The sequence below is a fragment of the Medicago sativa genome, chromosome 8 (assembly GCF_051527215.1).
Source record: "Medicago sativa cultivar Bolivia chromosome 8, Bolivia_mono, whole genome shotgun sequence".
NCBI lineage: Eukaryota > Viridiplantae > Streptophyta > Magnoliopsida > Fabales > Fabaceae > Medicago > Medicago sativa.
Genome location: NC_140756.1, coordinates 38062536 through 38074625, shown reverse-complemented (window position 1 = coordinate 38074625; position 12090 = coordinate 38062536). Strand labels below are relative to the sequence as shown.

General features: G+C 37.3%; 1 non-coding gene across 1 annotated transcript; it reads right to left on the bottom strand.

Annotated features, from left to right (window-relative positions):
- Positions 1 to 107, bottom strand: LOC146898943 (small nucleolar RNA R71). Its single transcript, XR_015024282.1, has one exon. It is a non-coding gene; the product is annotated as a small nucleolar RNA R71 (small nucleolar RNA).
- Positions 108 to 12090: the final 11983 nt, after the last annotated feature.

Here is a 12090-nt window from a genome sequence, read left to right as displayed (position 1 = left end):
AAACTTAGAGACCAAATCACGCGGTTCAATCAAAAAGATGGGGAATCTCTCTATGAGGCGTGGGAGCGTTTCAAGGAAATGCTAAGACTTTGTCCCCACCATGGCCTAGAGAAGTGGCTTATAGTCCACACTTTTTATAATGGCTTGTCTTATACCACTAAGATGTCTGTTGATGCAGCTGCAGGTGGAGCACTTATGAACAAGAATTACACGGAGGCGTATGCCTTGATTGAAGACATGGCTCAGAATCATTACAAATGGACCGACGAGAGAGCCATCTCTAGTTCTTCACCCTCCAAAAAGGAGGCAGGTATACACGAAGTCTCTAACTATGATCACCTTGCTTCTAAAATTGATACACTAACTGAAAAACTTGAAAAATTCAATGTTAGTGCTATCAATTCTGCATCTACTCCTTCTTGTGAAATATGTGGTATAGCTGGTCATGCTGGTGTTGATTGCCAACTAGGTAGTGCTATTAATGGTGTTGAGCAAATGAATTATGCTCAATACAACCAAGGGATGCGACAAAATCAAAATTTTTATAAAAACCAAAATCCCTATGGACAAGTAGCACCACCCGGTTATGCAAACAACCAAAGATTCACTCAAAAATCCAATTTGGAAATTTTGTTGGAAAACTCTATTGCCAACCAAAACAAACAACTTCAAGAACTCAAAAACCAAACTGGATTTCTGAATGATTCTCTTTCCAAGCTCAATACCAAGGTTGATTCTATTGCTACTCACTCTAAAATGCTTGAAACACAAATCGCCCAAATAGCCCAACAAGTGGCTACATCTTCCCAAACACCGGGGGTCTTTCCTGGTCAAACCAAAGCCAACCCCAAAGCCCAAGTTAATGTCATATCTTTTAGGGGTAGTAAGTTAGGCGAAACTTTTGCTAAGGTTAAAAACATTGGGAAAGAAAATGTCAAGCCCTTAGGTGATAAAGTTGTGTTAGAAGAAGCTAAATCACTTGGAGAAAACAAAACTCCATCCCCCTTAAATCCTGATAAGCTTAAACTAGAGGGTAAATTTGAAAAATTTGTTAACATACTTAGGAAGATTTGCATTAAACTTCCCTTTGCTGAAGCTTTGTCTAGGATGCCTCTATATGCCAAGTTTTTAAAGGAAATTTTTTCAAAGAAAAGGGCTATAGAGCATAATGAGACAATAGCCTTGGCTAAGGAAACTAGTGCAATCATCCAAGAAGCATCCCCTAAGCTTAGAGATCCAGGTAGCTTTGCCATACCATGTGAAATTGGGAATGAATCCATAAACAAAGCCTTATGTGACTTAGGAGCTAGTGTTAGTTTGCTGCCTTTGTCTCTTCTTAAAAGGATAGGGATAGGAGAGTTGAAATCTACCGAGATGGAATTAAAAATAGCTGATCGTTCTACCATGAAACTTGTAGGATTTGTCGAGGACATACCTGTTAAGATAGAGGGGATATACATCCCCACTGATTTTGTAGTCGTTGACATTGAAGAGGACGATGACGTCCCTATAATCCTAGGTAGACCGTTCCTCGCAACTGCAGGAGCTCTCATTGATGTTAAACTTGGTAGGATCGTCTTTCAAGTGAGTGATAAGATGGTAGGATTTGAGTTGGAAAACGTTATGAAAGGTCCCGCTCTTTACTCTTGTTGCATGCTTAACGATCATGTTGTGAAAGAACGTTTTATAGCGCCATCTACACAACATGATATCTTTGATCCATTCTAAGGACTCTTTCTAACCGTCAAGCTAATGACATTAAAAGAGCGCTTCGTGGGAGGCAACCCACGCATTTAATTGCTTTTGTTTTGTTTTTCTTTGTTTTAATTTGTTTTGTAGGTAATTGTCCAAGTATGATTCGAGAAAAATCAAGAAAATGAAAAATTTTGAAGTCCCTCTGACCAGAGTGTTGGCACGGCCCGTGCTGGATCTGGCACGGCCGTGCCAGTGTTTTTAAAGAAAAAAAAGGTTGGGAGCCACAGAAAGTTGGCACGGCCCGTGCCAAGGTTGGCACGGCCGTGCCCGTGTTCTAGCCATTATAAACCTAATTTTTCTTCTTCTTCTCCATTCATTCTCAAACCACAAACCTCTCTCTACCTTCAAACTTCTCTCTAAACCTCCATAACCTTCAAACCTTTAAACCTCCATATCTCACTCAAATCTTCATCAATCTACTCCATTCTTTCACCAATCAATCACAAACTTCATCCAAAACAAAAACCACCAATCAAAAACAACTTTTATCCACCCAAACCCATAATTCACCAAAACCCTAATCCTTCAAAACCTAACCCAATCACAACAAAACCTCAACAAATCTCCATAACTAAACCTATAATCGTTACTTAAACATCCACCCCAACCCTAAACCAATCCTTTCCACCAAAAATCTTCCCAAACCCCAAACTTTCATACCAACCATAACCAAGGTCAAATGGCTTCAAGAAGAAGAAGTGGAAAGGAACCAGCAAGTTCTTCCGGTCCTCCCCCAAAGAAGCAAACACAAGTCAAGAATCATGGAATTCAGTTCAAAGACAACAAACAAAGGGACAGGTACAAAATTCTTACTTCTAAAACCTTACATCCCTCTAGATATCCTGATTCCTATGATTTGCAAGTGCTAGGGCTTAGAGATGATGTTTTTAGGTTGATAGGTAGGCTAGGTTGGACTGATATGCTAACACCTATGAGGGGTTATGAGAATTTTACTTATGAATTTTTAAGCTCACTTGTTTTCACTAAAGATAAGTTGAATTTTGATAACCCTAACCATAGAGTTGTTTTCCGGTTAATGAACATTGATTATAATATGTCTCTTCAGCACTTTTGTGAAGCCTTAGGTTTTGTCAATGAGGGGTATATTCATGATCATTGGGATGATAGTCTAAAACCGGATAACTATGACCCAGCTGCCTTTTGGAATCGTATCACCGGTCTAGATAACTATGTCCCCAGAGCCAACAAAGCTAGCAACATTCACAACCCCGTACTTAGGTACCTTCAGAGGGTCATGGCTTGCACTATTTGGGGTAGAACCGAGCTAGGAAACACTAGAACCGATGAGTTGTTCATGTTATGGGCAATGCTCTATAACCACCCCGTCAACACTGGCTTTTATTTGATTGATTACCTAGACTTTGTAGCTACTAGACCAGCCGGTAGGGGAGACATAGTGGTGGGTGGCATCATTACATACATAGCTAGGTGTTTTGGTGTGAGTGAGGATGAGGGGATCAAACCAATTGAGGGAAACAATAAGCTTAACCGGGAAACCCTCATTGCTATGAATTTCATTAAACATCGTCCACCACTCCATTACCAACTTAAGCTTAATGTGCCAATCATGTTTTTATTGCCTAACCCACCTCGGACTACTACCAAGGTGGAAGAAAATTGGTTGTATGTTGATGATGTGCAGGTTCTTGATGAGCAAGATGATGATGAGGGAGAAGGTGCTAACTTGCACCATGATGAAGGAGAAGGTGCTAACTTGCACCAAGAGGGGCACCATGGCCATGAAGCCGGTGAGCTTAATGAAAATCAAAGATGGACATGGATTCACAATGAAATCGAGAGGATGAGCACCGAGCAACAAAGGCAAGGTGTTGAGATCTCCGGCCTTCGCAATGAAGTTCAAAGGGGCAACCGTGTCAATGATGAAAATAATGAGATGCTCCGTCGGATGATGCAACACCTCCAACTTCAAGGTCCCCCTTATGGACCTCAATAACATGTGAGCTTTCCTCTTCCTCTCTTCCCTTCTTTTCTCTCTCTACTCCTCTTCTTCTACTCCTTCTTTCCTCTTCCTTTACTTCTTCTATTCTTTTAATTTCTTTTTCTTTTGAATCATTGAGGACAATGCTTCTCCTAAGTGTGGGGGAGGCCTAATAAAGTGTCTAGAGTCGTAGTGTTCCCAAACTCCCTTGAACTTTATTCTTTTGTTTTGTTTTTATAGCAAGAGGCATGACTAAGTAGCTTGTTTTTAATGTAAATATGGCATGAAAATTTTTGTTTTTGTCTCTTCTTTAGGTCGCCTCTTGTACATGAAAATAGTTTCTTGTGTTTCTTATGTTCTTTCTATACCCATATCATGTTTTATTGTGAAATTCTCCAATGAGAAAAGCACCCGGTTGCAATCCTTGAGTAATTGTATGAATAGGTATTTTAAGGAACACGTTCTATCTTTAGTGTTAACTTAGACCCTTTAAAGTCTTAAGAGTAAAAGTAGTATAAGTTTGTGTGGGAAAATTAATCAAATTGCTCTTAATTGTTGTATTCTTATTAATTTGTTAATGTTAAATGGGGCGGGAGAATGGCACCAACATGTGGGGGAAAGGACAATCCCTAACTTCCTAATTGTGGTGGTGACTCCCTAATTTGAACTTAAAGTAAAACAAATTCATCAATGCTAGGGGGAAAGGACAATTACATCCAAAAAGACTTCCTACGCGGAGATGAAACAAACAATAAATTTGCAGCACTACTTAGGGTGATTTTGAATCTAGGGGGAAAGGACAATTACATCCGAGAAGACTCCCTACGAGGATAGATAGCCCCTAAGCATCTGCAGCCCCCTTGTGCTTAATTGTTATATCTAATTTAATGTTTAACTCAAATTCCCATCACTCTTATATGAAATGAAGAAAGGACTTTTCTCGGTTACTTTAGCACTAAGGATAGAACCTATTCCTCATAATATCTGTCTTATACAGGAGCAAGAAAAGGGTTGGACTGCACACACACACTCACTTGAGACTTGATGTTGGGTAGAATAGGTTCATGAGAAGTATTTGAAATTGTAATTAGTGTACTTGAGGCAAGGCCTTTCTCTAGAGACTTATGTTCTTAATATTGCCATAAATCAATCTTTGTTGCTGCTATGTTTGCTGCCTTTTGCTTGAGGACAAGCAAGGATTCAAGTGTGGGGGAGTTTGATGAGTCATAGATAGTATTAATTATTGCCTTATTTAGTTTAGTTTTATTTTAGATTTGATTTTATTTTATTGCATTTTATTTTAGTTTAGAATATTTTACTTCAAATTGTGTTTTATTTTATTTTAGGAATAAATATATGGTGGAAGGTGTCTTGGAGCAAAAGAAAGAGGACTGGAGCAAATACAGCGCAAGAATACGAAGATACGGGACAAAAATATGTTCCCACCAAGTCAGAAGCTTGGCACGGCCAGTGCCAACATGTGGCACGGCCGTGCCACCCTCCAGAGCCACTTTTGCTGCTTTTTCTTCAAGGCCAAGTTACCCTGTTGCAGCTTTACTGTTTTACCCTTTTAGTTGCTTAGTTTCTAAGTCGATTGTAAAGCTATAAATAGAGTAGCTCTCCACCATGAACAATCATCTTACCTTTGTTTATTTCAATTGCTATTTTAATAAAAGTCTTTATTTTCCCTTTTACTTTCTTTGCAATTTATTTTACCGTATTTCTCTCTTCTTCCTCCATGTCTACGATGAACATGAGTGAGTAGACTTCTTAGTCTTAGGATTATTGGGGAGTCTAATGACTCAATCCTAAACAAAACATGTCTAAACCCTAATTTCTATGTAACCCTAATTTCTAATCTAGATTCACCGTCTTAACGTGGATTAACAATTATCAAACTGTGGAAGCGAAAGCGGAGGGTTTGATAGTCGTTAATCCATCATCCCAAACATCAATTCATAAAGCGAGAGCGGAGCTTTGATGTTGGAACAAGTGAATCTAGACAATAGTTGCAAAACAGTGAAATAGTCTTTGCAACTATTGAGACAAAGAGTAGTTTCAATCCTCTATGCATCTTCTAGTAATCATGTCAGTGAAATAGGCTTGGTTGCTAGAAGTAAACTCTCACCGGACTTTCATCGGAAAGGTGAGGGGCTAAGGGAAACCGGTCTTTAGAAATTAGTGTGTAAACCATGAAATTAGAAGTTTAGGTTTTGTCAAGTGAAGGATTAGTTATTAAGATGAACCAATGATCCTAAGACCCTTTTATTATTATTGTTTTTACCTTCAGCAATCAAACCCTTTCTAACCAACTTTCTCTCCTCTAATCATTCATTGAAAGTTAATTAAATTGACCAACTCCCTAGCGGAACGATACTCTACTTACTACTATTACTTCGATAGGCCGTGCGCTTGCGGTTTGGCTCTATCAACTTCTGCCCACCATAGACGGCATGCCGAGATATTTACCTGTGCCCATCACTGCTCTGACACCTAAAATATTAGTAATAGTTTCCTTCAAAGGCGATGGAACAACTCTGTTGAAAAAAACATCGGACTTTGGACGACTAATGGCTTGACCCAGAGCTAGTTCATAAGTATGGAGAATATTCTTCATCACTTGCGCCTCACTATCATCAGTCCTGGAAAACAAAAAGCAATCATCTGCAAACAAGAGGTGAGAAATAGTAGGTGCATTAGTGCAAATAGACACTCCATGGAGGTCTCCGCTTCGTTCTTCTTTCCGGATAAGGGCGGTTAGGCCTTCAGCACACAGGATAAATAAATAAGGCGACAACGGATCACCCTGTCTCAAGCCTCTACCAGGTATAATCAGACCTACCAACTCATTGTTAACAATAACAGAGTAATCAACGGTTTCAACACACATCATAATCCATTGAACCCATTTATTATCAAAACCCATTTTAAGCATCACTTCCTTGAGGTAAAGCCAATCAATTCTATCATACGCCTTGCTAATATCTAATTTAAGTCCAACATTTTTGTCTCTAACTCTCTTACCAACTTTCATATGATGTACCACCTCAATAGCAATCATCGCGTTATCAAGAATAGAACGCTCAGGTATAAAAGCTGACTGACTCTCAGAGATACATTTATGCAATATTTTTTTGAGTCGATTAGCAAGTACCTTTGCCACTAATTTATAGAGGACATTAGATAATGCAACACCCTCCTTTTTATTTAATTATTTGTATTAAGTTAGAATCTATTTATGTGATTTATTTATATATATGAGGTGTTAGTATTTTATTATGTGGCATTATTCTATTATTTATTAGAATATGAGAATTATTAGTGTAAGTAGAATTGGAGGTTAGAATAGAATGAAGAATAAGTTATTGGGCCTAAATAGATTTAGGAAGAGTGATTAGTATTATAAATAAGGAAGCTTAGGTTAGAAAGAGTTTTTACGTTAAACCACTTTTTGGAGAAAGAGGAGAACAAAGAGAGAGCTGCGATTTCTTCATACTAAGGTAAGGATGAGACTAACTTTCAATATTATTAAGTCTATGATTCTGAAAAATGGATTTAGCATGATTTAGGATGAGTTTTGTGAGAATTAAGAATTATGGTTTGAGACCGATTTTGATGATTGAACAATGGAAAAATTGTTAGATTGATGCAAAACTTGTGTACAGGCCTTAGGTATTCCATAAGGTGATAATTAGATGTGGTTTTGAGGTTAGAACCATGAGATTAGGTGAAAAATTGAAGAAAACTGAATTCTGGCCGAGCTGAAATTTATCGCTCGCAATGGCGAGTAGCTTAGCTCGCCTCACGAGCTATGAACTTCATCGCTCGCCTCGCCAGTAACTGAACTCGCAACGGTGAGTAACCTTTTCCAGCTCTCAACTGTGAGTAGATCGCTCGCAACTCCGAGTAACCCAGTAGGGAAATCTGATTTTTGTTATTGATGTCAAGAACCCGAGAGCACCCAGAAGTTTGCTCGCCTCGCGAGCTATGAAGCTCATCGCTCGTCTCGCGAGCTATGAAGCTCATCGCTCGCCTCGCGAGCAATATCGCTCGCCATTGCGAGCAAACCCAACCACTCGCCATTGCGAGCAAAGTCACTCGCCATTGCGAGCAAACCCAGTACTCGCCACTGCGAGCAAAGTAGCTCGCCTCGCGAGCTAGTCGAAGTTAGAGGTCCAAAGAGCATGTTTTGCTCGCCTTTACGAGCAATAGTACTCGCCTCTCAAGTAACACTGTTAGTTGCCCAAAATTATACTACTTGCGATCCTTTCGCACATGTAGTTATGAGTTGATCCTAGAAGTAACAATGAAGAGTGTTTAGGACATTAGAATCTGTCCAGAAAGCCTGAACTAAGATGATATAGATTGTGATTAATGTGATATTGATAAATATGCTTTATGTGGTTATTCTTGATGATTAAGTTGATGCGAGTTCATTCTTTAATGATCTGATATTCAAGTACTGTTATATGCTGCATTTGTTGTTGTTTGTTGATGTTGAACCTTGGTTAATGTTATAAGTAAAGTGACATTGTTATAAATACATTAAGTGAATACTTGTGATGTTTTAAGTTAATGTGATTCATTCATTGATGATAATATGTTGTGAACTGTTCATATGTTGTCTACGTTGCTGTTGAATCATAGTGAAGTTGTATAAGTCGGTCTAAGTTGTAAAGATTTGAGAAGTTTTCCATAATAATCGAATTATAAGAGATGTTCATGAAGTTGTCTAAGTTGTAGGAAGTTGAGTCCATTGCATACTCATTCAAAGTTGGGGGCTTGATGCCCTGGAATGCTTAGTCATTCACACGATTGGTGAGGGCTTGATGCCCTGGAATGCTTAGTCATTCACACGATTGGTGAGGGCTTGATACCCTGGAGCTTTTGCTCACTTTTGTTGGGGGCTTGATGCCCTGAAGAGCCTATTTACGCTCATGTATGTTTGGGGCTTGATGCTCTATATTGGTACCAAATGCAAATGTATTATCAAGATGTCTAAGATGATTTGAGATGATTTAAGTTGTTAAGATGTCAAGTTGTCGAGTTGTTAAGATGTTAAGATATCAAGTTGCCAAGCTGTTAAGATGTTAAGATGATTTGAGATGTTACGAGTTGCATAGTCGAGTTGAGTCGCATTGTCGAGTCAAGTGATGTTTGATTATGAAGTTTGATTATGATTTAATGATGATGTTTGATTATGATTTGATGATTACGATTTAATGATGATGTTTGATTATGATGTGATGATGATAATGATATGATGCTAAATGATTATTTAATGTTGATGTTTATGATGTTTTATGTCGTTAAATATATTTTGATGAATTATATGCTTAATATGTTGTTTGGATGTTAAGTTGTCAAGTTGTTAAGATGTTAAGATGTCAAGTTGTCGAGTTGTTAAGATGTTAAGATATCAAATTGTCAAGTTGTTAAGATGTTAAGATGATTTGAGATGTTAAGAGTTGCATAGTCGAGTTGAGTCGCATTGTCGAGTCAAGTGATGTTTGATTATGAAGTTTGATTATGATTTAATGATGATGTTTGATTATGATTTGATGATTACGATTTAATGATGATGTTTGATTATGATGTCATGATGATAATGATATGATGGTAAATGATTATTTAATGTTGATGCTTACGATGTTTTATGTTGTTAAATATATTTTGATGAATTATACGCTTAATATGTTGTTTGTGAAATCTCACCCCTTCTGCTTGAAAATGTTGCTCTTCGTATGGGTAACTTGCAGGTAATAAAGATTAGAAGCGGTCGTGAGTGGACTCCTCACATTGTGTCTAGGTGCTCTGATACGTAATGGGATGGGACTTTGACTTTACTTCTATTCCTTACGTATTAATTATGAACTTTTATGAATAAATGATGAAATAAGACTTTATGAGATTTCATGATGAGGCTTGCGTGCCAAGACTTTTTATGTTGATTGAACTAATTCCGCTGCGAAGTTTTGAATTACTTAAGTTAAATGATTTTGAAGAATAAATTGTTATTTATTCAGTTTATGAATTTTTAAGAAGTGTAGCATTCCGTTTAAAGTTGTTAAACTCTGATTTTTATTTAAGAAATTTTTATGTTGGGAAAACGGGGTGTTACAGATAAGGCAATCGGCCTCCAATCCTTCATGGTCTTTTGCTCATTACCTTTAGGGATTAATGCAATGTTTGTTGAATTTAGTGACTACGGAAAGTGATTATGATTGAGCCACGCATTCCTGAAAGATGTCAGAATTACAAACAGACCAAAAATGTTGAAAAAAACCCGGATTAAATCCATCCGGACCGGGACACTTATCCGGATGCATAGAAAACATAGCGTCTTTAAATTCTTCAGCCTGAAATGGAGCGGTTAGCATAACATTATCATCATCAGACACAACTTTTTCTATTATATCTACAACCGGTGCACGAGTACTATTACTCTCTAAAAATAAACTGTCAAAATATTCTTTTGCAACCTGACGCATGCCTTGTTCATTAGCAACTTGTACCCCTTCATCATTATCCACAAAATTAATGCGGTTTACCTTCTTTCTTGATGTGGCTGATACCAATGTGTCTTAGCTCGCTGCCGCCAATACTTATCTTCTTGAATCATCAATTGCGTCATGTGTTTCTGCAAGTTTGTCAACAAACTAGGATCAGCCGCAGCCCCTTGACTCCGACAACGGTTCAAGTCACGACGACAATTTTCAATTTCTTTTTTCAAGCCATTGTTATGCGATTTGCTCCATGAATTAAGGTCATTTGCACAATTTTCAAGCTTTTCCACCACCTGCATACCTGCACTAGATAACCAGTTATCAGAGATAATATCATGATTTCCTGGTTCCACACACCACGCATTTTCAAATTTAAATTTTTTTCTAGGAACCCAAATACGGTGCGTCCCCTCCTTTTTTAAATGAAGAGGATAATGTTCTGAGGCTGGAGCCACTAAATTTAGTTATTTTTTAGTACCAAACTAGTAAAAGACCCGTATTTTCGTACGAGTCACGTAACATTGCTATAATTATATAAAATAATTAAATTGTAAATATTGTTGAATATTTAAAGATATTAAAAGAAAATTATCAGTATTAATGTAGTATTTCTATTAAATATTTTTTCTTATAGATACGAAAATTTGACAAATACTTGAATCGCGTCAGTTGTAAATTTATTTGATTATATATGTGAAAACAAATTTTAGTCAGCACATTCTTGGATATCAAATTAAATCTTGTGTCGTTTTCATTCTATCTCTTACTATTATTGTCATTATTCTCATGTCCCGTTATAACAATAGACCAAATACATCATCACGTTAAGAATGGACCAAAAAAGTGAAACATTGTTTATAATTGTGACCAAAGGTTCATTTTAGCTTCTTCAAAAAAAAAAAATTGTGACCATAGGGAGTAAGGTAAAAATTGTATAAAATTCATACGATTCTTAAGAAACTTCTTCAACAATAGATATACTTTTTTCTATGTTATAAGTCATTTTTATCATTTTCTACTAATTAAAAAATGTAATTAATTTTATATGCAAAAGAGAAGTTGTGAGTTATTTTATAAAATTATTCTTTATTTATAGTATGAAAAATATAAATTAAAAAAGAATTGAAATAAAAGAATAATAAATATTCAAAATATAATCAGAAAAATAAAATGAATGCTACATTACAAATGTAAATTGAAGTGTAATTTGATAATTTTTTTCAAATGACTTATAATTTGAAACGGACTTAACATGAAAATGGTTAAAATGGTTAAATATGAACAAATGACACTAAAATGAGGCATTTTCATTTTCATTTTTTCCACACAAGACCAAACAAAAGTCATGAGGCATTCGTGAAAAAAAATTTGTCCTATTTTTGCCTCTCTCTTCATCAAACCACTGCCTCTGACCTTCCTTCTTTTCAGCCTAGTTCTTTGCCCCTCAATCCAAACATCACAGCACGATGTAGACACAACGTCACGGTGGTGTGATGAGTGGTTTCAGCCCTCCACATCACCCCTTTGCCAGATCTACTAGTGACTTCAGTTCTGGTGGGTTTGGTTTGTTAGAGGTTCTCGCCTGCTGCCTTGCACACTCCGGCAACCCACATCGCCGCAGCTCTCGGTAGAAGGTTTGTTTCCTCTCAAAAACCCGCAAGGGTCGGTTTCCTTTGAAGTAACCGCTTTTTAGACGGTAGTGGTTTGATCGCTTGGGTTTGCTCTTCTCTTAGCTCTCTCTTTGGTTCGTGAGGTTGTGGGTTTTAAGCTTTGCATACGGCTCCGCCGTTCCTCGGTGGTTCTGTTGTGCAGAAGCTTTGGATCTAATATGTCGGGAAGTTGTTGATTTTGTTTAAAATCTAGGTCTTC